This window comes from Chrysochloris asiatica, unplaced genomic scaffold (assembly GCF_000296735.1).
Source record: "Chrysochloris asiatica unplaced genomic scaffold, ChrAsi1.0 scaffold00018, whole genome shotgun sequence".
In the NCBI taxonomy this organism is placed as follows: Eukaryota; Metazoa; Chordata; class Mammalia; order Afrosoricida; family Chrysochloridae; genus Chrysochloris; species Chrysochloris asiatica.
The window spans coordinates 17103880-17116384 of NW_006408536.1; the positions used below are offsets into that span (position 1 = coordinate 17103880).

Consider the following 12505-nt stretch of genomic DNA (forward strand, 5'->3'; position numbering starts at 1 on the left):
ACTATGAGTCAGAACTGACTTGACGGCACTTAACAACAGCAGTCACACTTGGAGTCCTGGTGTGGTGCTGTAGGATAAGCACTGAGATGCTGACAACAAGGCCAGTGGTTCAAACCCACCAGGAGCTCCTCGGAAATCCTATAGAGGGTCACTATGAGTTGGAATCGACTCCACAGCACTTAACAACAATAGCAATCATACTTATCTCTTGGGGTTGTTGAGAGAATTCAATGGCTTCGCGTATGGGGAGGATTGAAAACAGTGACTAGTACAGAGTCAGCCCGTAGTATTAGCTCCTTCTCACTGAGGATTTCCCTTGTGTTCACGGACGCTCTGCTTTACAAAACATGATGCCCTTTGCTAGCAATTAACTTTTCCTGCCTGTGTCCAAAGTAAGCAAGTGAAAGCCTTGCTGTCCTTACTTCTAGGGACATTCTGGTTGTAGTTTACCGCCTATAGCCTATAGCTGTAACTGTAGACTCAAGCATACCAACCGTCAGGGACATAGTGCAGGACCTGGAAACGTTTCCTTTTGTTGTCCGTATGGTTACAACAAGGTAGAGCCAATTCAACAGCACCTAACAACAGAAACAGTTGTTAGCCAATGTTATTGTGAAGTCAGCTCATGACTAGTCCCAGACAGACACCTGTGAGATCAATGATGATGCGAATACATCAACTAAAATCACCATTTCTCCCCTATTCTGGCTCTGCCACAGCCTCCAACAATAGCAACAGTAGCCACACCCCAGCCTAGATGAAGCCCGAATAGCTAATCAAGAGGCAATACCTCAAGTTGTCAGACTTGGAACGCTGGTTTTTACATTTTTATCTGCTCAGCTTCTCTCTCCCAAACCCCCATTGTCTAATTTTCAAACTCCTTCACTTTACCTGGGTCCATGCCTGATGCTAACTCCCCATTCCCCAGCCTTAGTCACCTTAGTGTATTCTTCTTTACTAATACCTGTTGTTGTTGTTGTTGTTAGGCGCCATTGAGTCAGTTCTGTAACATAGCGACCCTATAGACAACAGAAAGAAACATTGCCCAGTCCTGTGTCATCCCCACAGTCGTTACTTAAGCCCATTGTTGCGGACTCTGTGTCAATCCATCTCGTTGAGGGTCTTCCTTTTATTCACTGATCCTCTACTTTATCAAGCATAGTGTGCTTCTCCAGTGATTGGTTCCTCCTAATAACATGTCTAAAGTATGTGTGTGAGACAAAGTCTCACAGTCCTCACTTCTAAGAACATTCTGGCTGTTCTTCAGGTAGTTCCAGTGCCTTTTCTTTCTCCAAAGCACTTTCCACCTCTGCCTCTTAGTCATTTGTTTGAGCGACTCTGTCTTGTTTCTTTGTGTGAACAGGACTTTTCTGCTGCTTTCTAGGCGTTGTGGTGTTGTTGTATTTGAATTAAGGTGATGAATCTATGTTGGTGTGTATTTAGGCACTCACCAATTGCCTCCTGGTGAGTATCATCAGTAAGTGAGCTTTTCTGTTCTGTTAGTACAGTTCAATTCAGAGTGGATTTAGTCAATGTTGGTTGTAGTCGCTACTCTGGTGTATAGCAGCTGGTATTGGCTCTTGCCCAATTGGTGGGCTTGTAGAGGGTATGGCTGTGGGTTGTCTGTATGGCCCTAGTTATGGTCTCCTGTTGTGTGATGCAAGAAGGACAACAAGCAAACAGAAAACCAGCCCACACATTGAAAAATGAAAGTCAGTGACTTTCTCTCTGCCAATATGCAGTGTGCTGCGCCATCTACTGGACTCTTGCCTTCACAGCCACCTGAGAAAGTTCAAAATGACCTCACTGTGTCCAGCGGGCCCATTCTGATGGCCCGCCTTCTTTCCTTCCTTCCCTCGTTTTTTTCTCTACCCCACATACCCATTCAACCCCTTCTCCTAGTGAGAGCCAGTCCAGGGCTGGCCAGGGTCAACTTTGCAGATTTGGATCAGACTCTGGCCTAGTGGGGTTATTGTATATAGCTCCTTCCAGGGGCTCACAACCTCCGAGTGGCCCCAAGTGCCGGGAAAGTGGGAGATTCCATTGGGTTATACGCTGGTCGGAAAAACAGGAAAAAAATCAAATCAAATCACACCTTTGTTTCTGCTAGCTACAGGTAGCTTTCTGCAATGCGAATGTGTTCTGGTCTCTAAAGCCATTCATGACCTTTCAAGATGGCTACAGTAGGTTCCGGCAGCTGCCACTGCTCGTCAGTCACCTCCTCTCTGATGGAGTCTATTCAACTTTCTTTCCCAGTAAGCACTCGTTCCACTTTTCTGACCTTTCCTTTGGAAACCAGAGTTCAAGGACTGTCCTCTATATCTGTATGGTCTGGTTTTCCATATCCTTGCTGCAGAGCGCCCACACAACCTTTCTGCCTAGTCTGCCATCTTTCTTCACCTCTGGCTGTTCTTCTAAAACATATTTGTTTGTTCTTCTGGCAATTCATGGCATATTCAGTGCTCTTTGACAACATTATAATTCAAAGGCATCAAATCTTTGGTCTTCCTTATTCATCGTCCAGCTTTTGCATGCATATAAGGCAATTGAAAATACCACAGCTTGAGTCAGGTGCACTTTTGTCCTCAAAGTGACAAAGATTTTTAATATTTTAAAAAGGTCTTTTGCAGCTGATTTTCTCAGTGCAATATGTCTTTTGATTTCTTGACTGCTGCTTCCATTTGGTGTTGATTGTAAACCCAAAAGTTTGCCTTAAGCATTGCGCTTAGAAAGAATTATCCACGTGAGTTCAAGCTGATGACAGTTCATCAAAAGCACAGATGAAGACTTTAAGAGGCAGAGAGTCTAGATTAATGGTGATGAAACAATACGGGTGGAGATGGAACGGCGACGCAGTGTGAAGTTTGTAACCAATGGCATTGAACCAATGTCGGAAACCTTATACAGGGTCGCTATGAGTCGGAACCGACTCCACGGCACACAACAACAACAATACAGTCTTGAAAACCCTATACAGGATCGGAACCGACTCATCGGCATTTAACAACAGCAACAGAGGCAAGTAATGTAATGTGGGATTGCAGAGGAAGACACTTATTTTTATAGTGATTTGGGTTACTGAAGGGTACAGGCATACTTCTGAGAGATTGTGGATTTGTTTCCAGACCAAAATAAAGTGAATATTGCAAAGAAAGAAGTCACATGAATATTTTGGTTTCCTAGTACACAAGTGCTGTGGTGCGATAGGATCAGCACTGGACTGCGAACCACAAGGTTGACAGTTTAAACTCACCAGCTGCTCCTTGCAAACAATATACAGGGTCACTATGAGTCGGACTTGACAGCAATTAACAGCAACAGCAGTGCATATATAATTTATGTTTACATTATACTGTTATCTATTAAGTGTGCAATTGCAGTATGAAAAATTTTGAAATATTACGAGAATGACCACCATGTGACACAGAGACATGAAGTGAACACATACTGCTGGAAAAATGGCACCTGTAGACTTGGAGTCCTACTGTGGCACTGTAGGATCAGCACTGGACTGCTAAACTGAGAGGTTAGCAGTTCAAACCCTATAGAGGGTCACTATGAATTGGAACACATTTCTTAACAACAGATTTGCTCTGTACAAGTCTCTCAGCTTTAGCCAGTCACAAATGCCCGGGACCTGGAGTTTTGGCCAATCTTTCTCTTAGTTGACTATCATTTTACCAGTTTCCTCATTTCTCATCTACCGGCATACTTCATTTTGTTGGGCTTCACTTTGAAAATAGTGTGTTTTTTTTACAAACTGAAGGTTTTGGGCAACCCTCCATGGAGCAAGTCTATAGAGGCATCATTTTAACTGGTTGTGTATTATAACAGTTGTATCAGCCATAGTTCCAAAAAAGAAAAGAAGATGATAAACAAAGGATGTAACTGAAGAGAGTTCACGGAAGGGATTCATTATATAGGTGTAGTCAGGGCTAAGGGAACCAACAAGGAATGATGAAAGCACCTGTGATGAGCAGCATTAGAAATCTTTTGTGTTGATTAGCTTTGCTACAAATTCATCCTTCATTGTCATCTCTGGGAAGATGGATCTGAGTCCTTTAATAGCTTTTCTTTGCCAGCTGGCAGGATGCTAAGCATTGTCAAAGAGGGTAGGAGAGTGACATTGCATTCCAAACTTCTCCCGCACCTGGTTCTCAATATGCAGTAGCCAGCAGCACCCAGGGGCCAGCATGTTCCCCTGGCACCCACAGCAAGTGGTTTTACAGCCTCCAGTGAGACACTTCCCTGTGAACAGCATTTCCAGGCACCCTAAAAAGATAGTTCCTAGTAAGTTCTAGAACATAGATTTCCAGCAAGTTCCACTGGTTCTGCACCAAAGCAACTTCTCTTTCAGTGACACATAGCCTTGCCCTCCAAACAAATTTGGATCTTAGCCCTAGGATGAGGAATAAATACCATTCCCTGGGTGCTTTATTGCAGCCATAGGGTGGTAACTGCTTCTCATAGCTGCTATTACTATATTTTCCAGAATTCTCTTTACTTCTTGTAGCCAATCTCTGATTACGCCAGTTCCCTGTTATAATTAATAATTCTTTTTTTAAAACCTGAAGGCATTAATATTTATTAAATGATGCAATAACAACAGAATTCTTTATTTACAATAGCTTTATTTAACATCAAATAAGCAAATAGCATCAGCAAAGCAATATTAACTTGCATGAATGTATTTAAAATGTCTTTGAATATATCTACCTTTGCATAAACTGCTCACACTAGAAATACAAACATCAATGCAAGTGAACAAATAATTAATAACTCTTTATGTTCATCTTTCCTTGTTCCGTTTTGATCAAAGAGTCTACAGAAGAATCCTGATCGAAAGGGGGACATGAAAAACAGATTTTCAAATTCTCATGGAACCCAGACTTTCTGGAGTCCTGAAGGATAGATGAACCCCTGAAGGTATTGTCCTTAGATGATCTTTAAACCTTAACCCAAAAAATACCTCGTGAAGTCTTCTTTCAACCAAACAATTGTTTAGCTTAATTAAGAAAGAATGTCTGTCTTGAGCATTGTGCTCTTTTAAGAACTATATGTATAGGATCATACCGACAACAACTCGAAAGATTAGGTAGGAAACTTAGGGAACAGTGTGTTTATGTTTATGATGGAAGAACAACTCAGAAAACAAGAGTGAAAATGGTTGAACAACTGGGAGAATGTAATCAATGTACAACAAGAAATGGTTAAACTGTTGTATATTCTGCTACGTGTATTCTCAACAAAAACAAACTTTATTGTTCAAATTATTGTGTGTTTGGTCTCCCCTGACTTGGCACAAATTGATAAACAGTCTGAAAGAGGAAATGGCTACTGAAATCTATCAAGGAACATAGTTAGGGAAAAGTGACGGCTTCGTTATAAGACTAGATAAATAAATGAACTCTGATACTACAGATGTGCTGGGTAGGCTCCATTTCCCCCTCCAGACATTCTCAACCTTTCATCCTGCTCTGTGCCAAGGGACGAGGTTGACAGTAGGGTGCGGGCAAATGGTTAACTCCAAGTATTCTGGAGAAAAAAAATAACTGATTTGTAGTGTACACTGATTTTTATAGTGTTAATAACTCTCATCATGGCCAATGTCAAGCTATCCATGGGACACCACTGAACTTGGAGTTAGGAAGTTGTTGTTGTGAAGTACCGAGTCAGTTCTGACTCATAGCAACCCTGTATAGGGTTTCCAAGGAGCAGCTGGTGAGCTTGAACTGCCAACCTTGCAGTTCAAACGGCTTTGTAGTCTGGCACATTAACCCACAGCACCACACCAGGACTTAGGAAGAGGTGCTCACAACTGGCTTTTCAGCATAAGAGCCAGTTCCAGCATCTCACTGGAGGCAGACATCTAAAGATTGCAAAACCCAGGCTTCTTTACTCTCTGGCTTTCAGGTGGGCCCTGCCAAAAGAAGGCCTAGAGAAGGTGAGTGGTAGGGAGAGACAGCCCTTCTCCCTCCTGCTACTTCCCTAATGGGCTGTAGTTTGAATGTGACAGTTTCTTTCTTCACTAGAGACCTCCTTAGGTGGTTTCTTCTCTTCTTCAGTTACCTGTATCATTGCTCCAAGGGTAGGGTTGGCAGTAAATCCAGGAGGCCTGGTTAAATTTAGATTTCGGGTAAGCACCAAATAATTCTTTACTGTAATTATATCCTAAATACTACATGGGGCATACTTACACTTAAAAAAAAAAAAAATCACTCATTGTTTATCTGAAAATCAAATGAAATCAGGGCCTCTTAATCTTTTATTTGTTGAAGCTGGGGGATTTGTTTCTGGGACAGACTTTCTACATGGATATTGTTATTCCTAAAAGGATGTCTCCAATGTGGTTTGTGTTCTGTACATTTTATATAATACTTTGGGTTCATGCTTTTTAGATGCTCCTCCAGCTCATCAGTCATGGGTGGGACTTCAGTCATGGGTGTGGCCATGACCACAGGATGAAAATGTAGAGATCAAGGTTCTCTGACCTGACAAAGCATGACTCTCCTAAGAGATGGGTCCACCGGGGTGGGGCTGGGGTGCTAGGAATGTGTTCCTGCCTCTGGGGGTGGAGAGGGGTGAGAGACCTCTGACACTTGACGCAGGTCAGAGCAACTTCTTCCTCCCATTCCAGTGGAAGGCCCTGCTCTTCTTTTTCCCTCTTCCTCCATACTCTAATTGTATCTTTCCTCATCCAGATTTCCTAATCTTCTGATCTTGGCGATGTGATTTTAAATAGGTCCGGATCAAGCAGAAGATTGTTGTTTGTGATTATTTCTGTTTCCCATTTTCCTCCTAGTGTGGTGCTGTAGGATCAGCACTGGACTGCTAACGCCAGGTCGATGGTTCAAACCCACCAGCCGCTTCTTGCAAACCCTATACAAGGTCGCTATGAGTCGGAAACGACTCCAAGGCACTTAATAACAGGAAAAGAACGGCTTCACCGTTGTACCACACTGCCATCTAGAGCTTGAAACAGCAGGCACCCTCAAGGTACTTTGTGTATTTCCGAAGAGCAATTTCTTTTCATTGGACTCCAGGAGTCCAGTTCCCTTCCCTTCCAGAGTCCCTTCCCCTGGTGCCCTGTGCCCGGAGCCCTGACACCGGGATCCCTCTGAGCACTGGACTTTATTTTCGCCCCAAATTTGCTTGTTTGGCAGAGTTTAGCAAGGTGATAGATTAATGCCCAAAAAGTCATCTGTTAAGAGCCGTCAAGTCAGTTCTAACTCATAGCGACCCTGACATATTAATGATGAAGAAATATGATCCTTCCCGGGGGCATTTGCGGTGTTTGTTGTTAAGTGCAGTCGAATTGCCCCATAGGGATTCCGAGGGGCGTCCTCGTGTGGCACTATAGGATAAGCACTGTACTGCTAACCGCAAGATTGGCGGTTCAAATCCGCTAGCCGCTCCTCGAAAACCCTATTCAGGATCGCTATGAACCGATTCGACAAGTAACAACAAACTTTACGGGAGGAAACGGCCACATCTTTTTCCTGCAGCACCGGTGGTGGGTTCAAACCTTAAATCTTTTGGTTAGCGTACCAGCACTTAACCACTGTACCACCACTGTTGTCAATTGCCTTGAGTTGCTTGCGACTCATAGAGACCCTGTATAGGGTTTCCAAGGAGCAGTTCAAATGGCTTTGCAGTCTGGCGCATTAACGCACAGCGCCTCCCCCCACAAAACATAAAACTCATGGTTCCACTGGGGCTCGAACCCAGGACCTTCTGCGTGTAAAGCAGACGTGATAACCACTACACTATGGAACCTCAACGGGTTTGGCTCTTCTTCTTGAATATACAGAAGAGTGTCGTGAACAAGCTTCAGGAAGTGTAGCAGTTGTCTTCCATTGCCATCTAGTGCCCGAATGTGGCAAGCACACCCAAGTTACTTTACCGTGCATTTTCTAAGAGCAGTCCATTTCCTTGAAAGGAGTAAAGATGGTTCCCTCGGTTTACTGTGGTTCTATCTAAGCTTTTTAAAAACCTACAAATTCTTTAGGAGAATTTAAATAAATTTAAAAAAAGTCTTTTAGCATTTTCATGAATCAAAATTATGGTCTTCATTTTATTTATTTATTTAGTTACTTTTATGTTTTATTGTGAGTTATATGATAGTTTACATGAGAGAACCTCAGTTCCATATTCATTCCATCGTATATCATTACATTGCCATGGTTCCAATCCCCTCCATGCCTCGTCTTCCGACCAAAGGGCATATCCTAGAAGCCCATGCTCTACACTCCCCCTACCCCCTCAGTCTTTGGCCCACACTTCCTCTCCCTCTCTGGATCCAAAGTCCCCAGCCGCTTCATCCCTCCCTGTCATCATCTCTGTCTTCATCTCAGGCATCCCGGGTTCTCTGGGTGGGGTCCCGTTCTCGGCTCTTATCCGTTGGTGGTCCCAGAGACCTCCGCTCCTAGACTGGAGAAATAATCGCTCTCTTCCTTGCTACAAAACATCTACCCTTGCATTTCCAACACTCACAATCCGTCTTGATAACCATTATTCACTACAGTATCACACGTTACCCACCTGTATTTCATTTCATCACCTCCACCTAGACAAATTGGATAGTACTCACTGATGATTCTGCCTTCCTCCATGACCCCTAGCTCTAGGTTCCCTCTTGAAAGCTTGTAAACCAGTTACTTCTTGCCTTTGTAGTCCCTCCCTCCCCATTTGGGTATCCAGTGTCCAAGTTGCCCCTCTCTGTCTACTGTGTGTGTGGAGGGGGTGGGAATGTTTCTTGCTGTAAGGATTTGTTGCCTCTTTTGTGTTACTGCATTCGTATGCATAGGTCAAGTTCATCAGCTTGGATCAGCTCAGTCTTCTTTCCCTCCCCGCCCCCTCTTCTTCTTTCTTCTCCTGGTTGAGCTCTGATCATCCAATCATCCAGTCCTGGTCACGTTGGTGTCATCTGCAAGTGTGGGTGTTCTTGTGCACATGTCCTCTCTTCCCGTCAGCCGGCAGCTCCATTCTCCACTTGAGTCCTCCGTGGCCATGTCACTGACTCTGGGCCCAGGAGTCCTTGGTCTTCATTTTAAATGATATTGTCTTTCAATTAGGTTTTCACCCTATCAATATATTTAGAGCCTCTGTTAGGGATTCATATGTAATGAGAGTTCCCAGGGGCCTGGGCTTGAGTCATACAAAATCCAGATGGGGCAAAAGTGATATCTGCCAGAGTTCTGTGCTTCCCTCAGAAGAGGAATAGCCCAGAAGTACTTCTTGTTATTGTGTGCGGTAAGGAGTCAAAAGTTCTTTCTTGCCTCCCAGGGTCTAAAAACTAATCAGTTCTATTGTTGTTGTTAGCTGCCCATACACTCAGAACCTCCCCATGCACAATTGGAAACACTGTCTGGTCCTACGTTATCCTCGAGATCTGTTGCCAGTCAGACCCTTGTAATCCATAGGATTTTCATGGGCTGCTTTTCCAAAGCAGATCATCAGGCCTTTCTGCCTGTTGTTGTTGTTAAGTGCCGTCGAGTCGGTTCCGACCCATAGCGACCCTGTACAGGGTTTCTGAGGCTATAAATCTTTATGGGAGCAGAAAGCCTCATCGTTCTCCCGTGGAGCCGCTGGTAGTTTCAAACTGCTGACCTTAAGGTTCGCAGCCCGATTGATAACCACTACGCTACCAGCAACAAACAGTCGCTAGAGAAGGATGTCATGCTGGGTAAGATGGAGGGTCAGAGAAAAAGAGGAAGACCCCCAACGAGATGGATCGGCCAAGTGGCATCATTGATGGTGTCAAGTGTGGCAGCGGTAGTGAGGTTGGCCCAGGATCGGACATTGTTTCGTTCTGCTGTGCATGGGGTCGCTATGAGTGGTTCCGACTCGATGGCACCTGACAACAACAACAACAACGCTACCAGAGCTGCCTAATCAGGCTAAATTTGGACGCGCCACTGAAACCTGTCTAGCCTGTTAGCAACCACAAGCCTCCACTGACTAGTGGTAGCTGAACTCAGGTGGGTTGGAGGATAATTTATCCTGGGTCTCCTGCATGAACGTTGAAAACTCTACATCCGGGCACCTGGATACCTTGGCCATAACAGTACTGATGGGGACCAGGCAACCTGACTCCCCGGAACATGTGGCTTTGAGCCCAGAGGTAGCCTTCCCCAGCTTCCACACCCTGCACTGTTTCCACAGAAGCAATGAAAGTGCCTCTCCCTCCTGCCTCCTTTGTCAGAGGAGTATAAGTTCAGAACTGCTTTTGACCCAAACTCTTACAGAATTTGTAATGAAATCGTTTCCCCACGTTTTCTTACCCATCTCCTTTATGCAGTCCAAGGGAGCTAGGCAGTAAAGAGTAAACAACCCCTTTCTGGGGGTTTCTTCACATAGGTACTATGCCAAGTCTGCTTCTTTATTCTTGTAGGTCAAGTTCATTCCCCTGAGCCTCCTCAGGTTGTGTCCAGGCCCTTTCCATCCCCAACTCAACTGTCTTAAACAAAAAGGGAAATGTATCACTTGTGTTACTGGGAAATCCAGGGGTGAACTTCAGGCATGGAGGGATCCAGTGCCCCTTCAAAAATGTTGTCATTGTTTTTTTCTGTTCCCAACTTTTAGATCTGCTTTTTCTTTTGAGCCTCATTCTCTTCCCAGTGCATAAGGACTTCCTCCATGTGGTGGGAATGTGACTACCATAAGCCTTCAGGCTTATAGCATCACAGCCAGAAATCCAAGGAAAATGAGAGATGCTCTTACTCTTAGCCCCATAGAAATGAGTCTCAGAGAAACACTTTGATTGGTCTTACTTAGGTCACGTGTCCATCCCTTGATCAAGTCAGTGGCAAGAAGATAAGGCATTATGTTTGGGGGGGAGGGAGGCAGAGAGTAGAGTCAAGGGTTGTGGCAGGTTGGTCTATAATATTTATAACACTATAATATTTATACGCTTGTGTGATATTCTTGAGAAGGTCTGGTGTTGCTGTGGGTTGGGCACGGTTCAACCCCCACTGGTCACACCTTGGGAGAAAGATGAGGCAGTCTGAGACAGTCTGCTTTTGTAAAGATTGTTGTTGTTAAGTGCTATAGAGTCAGTTTTGATGAAATCTTTTGATGCACTGAGTTTCTAATTTTTACAAGGTGGCCGTCATCTATTTTGTCTTCTGCTGTTTGTGTGTTTTCAGTCATGTTTCACAGCATGTTTATGCCATGTATCAGAGCCCCAAAGTTTGTCCCTATGTTTTCATTGATGATCTTTATAGTTGTAGGTTTTACATTTAGATCTTTAGTCCATGTTTTTTTATATGGTGTGAGATAGGGGTCTTGTTTCATTCCGCAAATGGATTTCAAGTTTTGCCAGCACTATTTATTGAAGAGACTATCTCTTCCCATTAATGTGTTTTGGCCTGTTGTCAAAGATCAGCTGACTGTATGTGGATGGATTTACTTCTGGGTTCTCAATTCTGTTCCTCTGATCTATATATATCTTTCATTGTGCCAGTACCAGGCTGTTTTGGCCACTGTGGCTGTGTAGTAGGTTTTGAGATCAGGAAGTGAGAGGCCTCCTCTTTGTTCTTTTTTTAAGTAATGCTTTGCTTATCCAGGATCTCATTCCTATCCATATAAAGTTGGTGATTAGGTTTTCCATTTCTTCAAAGAATGATGTTGGCATCTGGATTGGGATTGCATCATATCTGTAGACTGCTTTGGATAGTGCGGCCATTTTCACAAGGTTAAATCTTTCTATTCATGAGCATGATATGTTCATCCATTTTTATAGGTCTCTTTTGGATTCTTGTAGTGGTTGTAGTTTCCTTTGTATATTGTTGTTGTTAAGTGCCTTCAAGTCGGTTTCAACTCATAGTGACCTTGTATAGGTTTTCCGAGGGAATAGCTAGTGAGCTTGAACTACTGACCTTGAAGTTCCAACTGACTTTGCAGTCTGGCATATTAACCTGCAGTGTCACACCAGGACTCCTTTGTATAGGTCTTTTGTTTCTCTGGTTAGAGCTATTCCTAAGTATTTTTTCTTTTGGGTGGCTACTATAAATAGTATCGTTTTCCTGATTTCCTTTGAGAGCTCTCCTTCCTTATTAGTGTACATGAATCCAACTGATTTTTGTATGTTGATTTTGTATCCTGAGGATTTGCTAAACCTTTCAATGAGCTCCAATAATTTTTTTTGTGGAGTCTTTGGGATTTTCAATGTATGTATGTTGTTGTTGTTGTTGTTGTTATGTGCCTCGGAGTCCGTTCCTACTCATAGTGACAGGGTTTCTGAGGCTGTAAATTTTGGTGACTACAGGAGATGCCTGAGCAAATGAACACCCCACCGCCCACCCATGGAGGGTTCTACCAAGCATGCACAGATCTACAAATTTAAAGTGACAGTTTCCACGTAAAACCAAATGGCCACCACTCGTCTGTCAGTTTGTCATACTGTGGTGGCTCGTGAGTTGCTGTGATTCTGAAAGCTATGCCACCAGTATTTTAAATACCAGCAGGGTCACCCATGGTGGACAGGTTTCAGATGAGCTTCCAG

The 12505-nt window shown here is 43.7% G+C and overlaps 1 non-coding gene across 1 annotated transcript; it reads right to left on the reverse strand.

The window, feature by feature from the left end:
- Positions 1 to 7703: 7703 nt before the first annotated feature.
- On the reverse strand, positions 7704 to 7776 carry TRNAV-UAC. Its single transcript has one exon. It is a non-coding gene; the product is annotated as a tRNA-Val (tRNA).
- Between the last annotated feature and the right edge of the window lie 4729 nt (positions 7777 to 12505).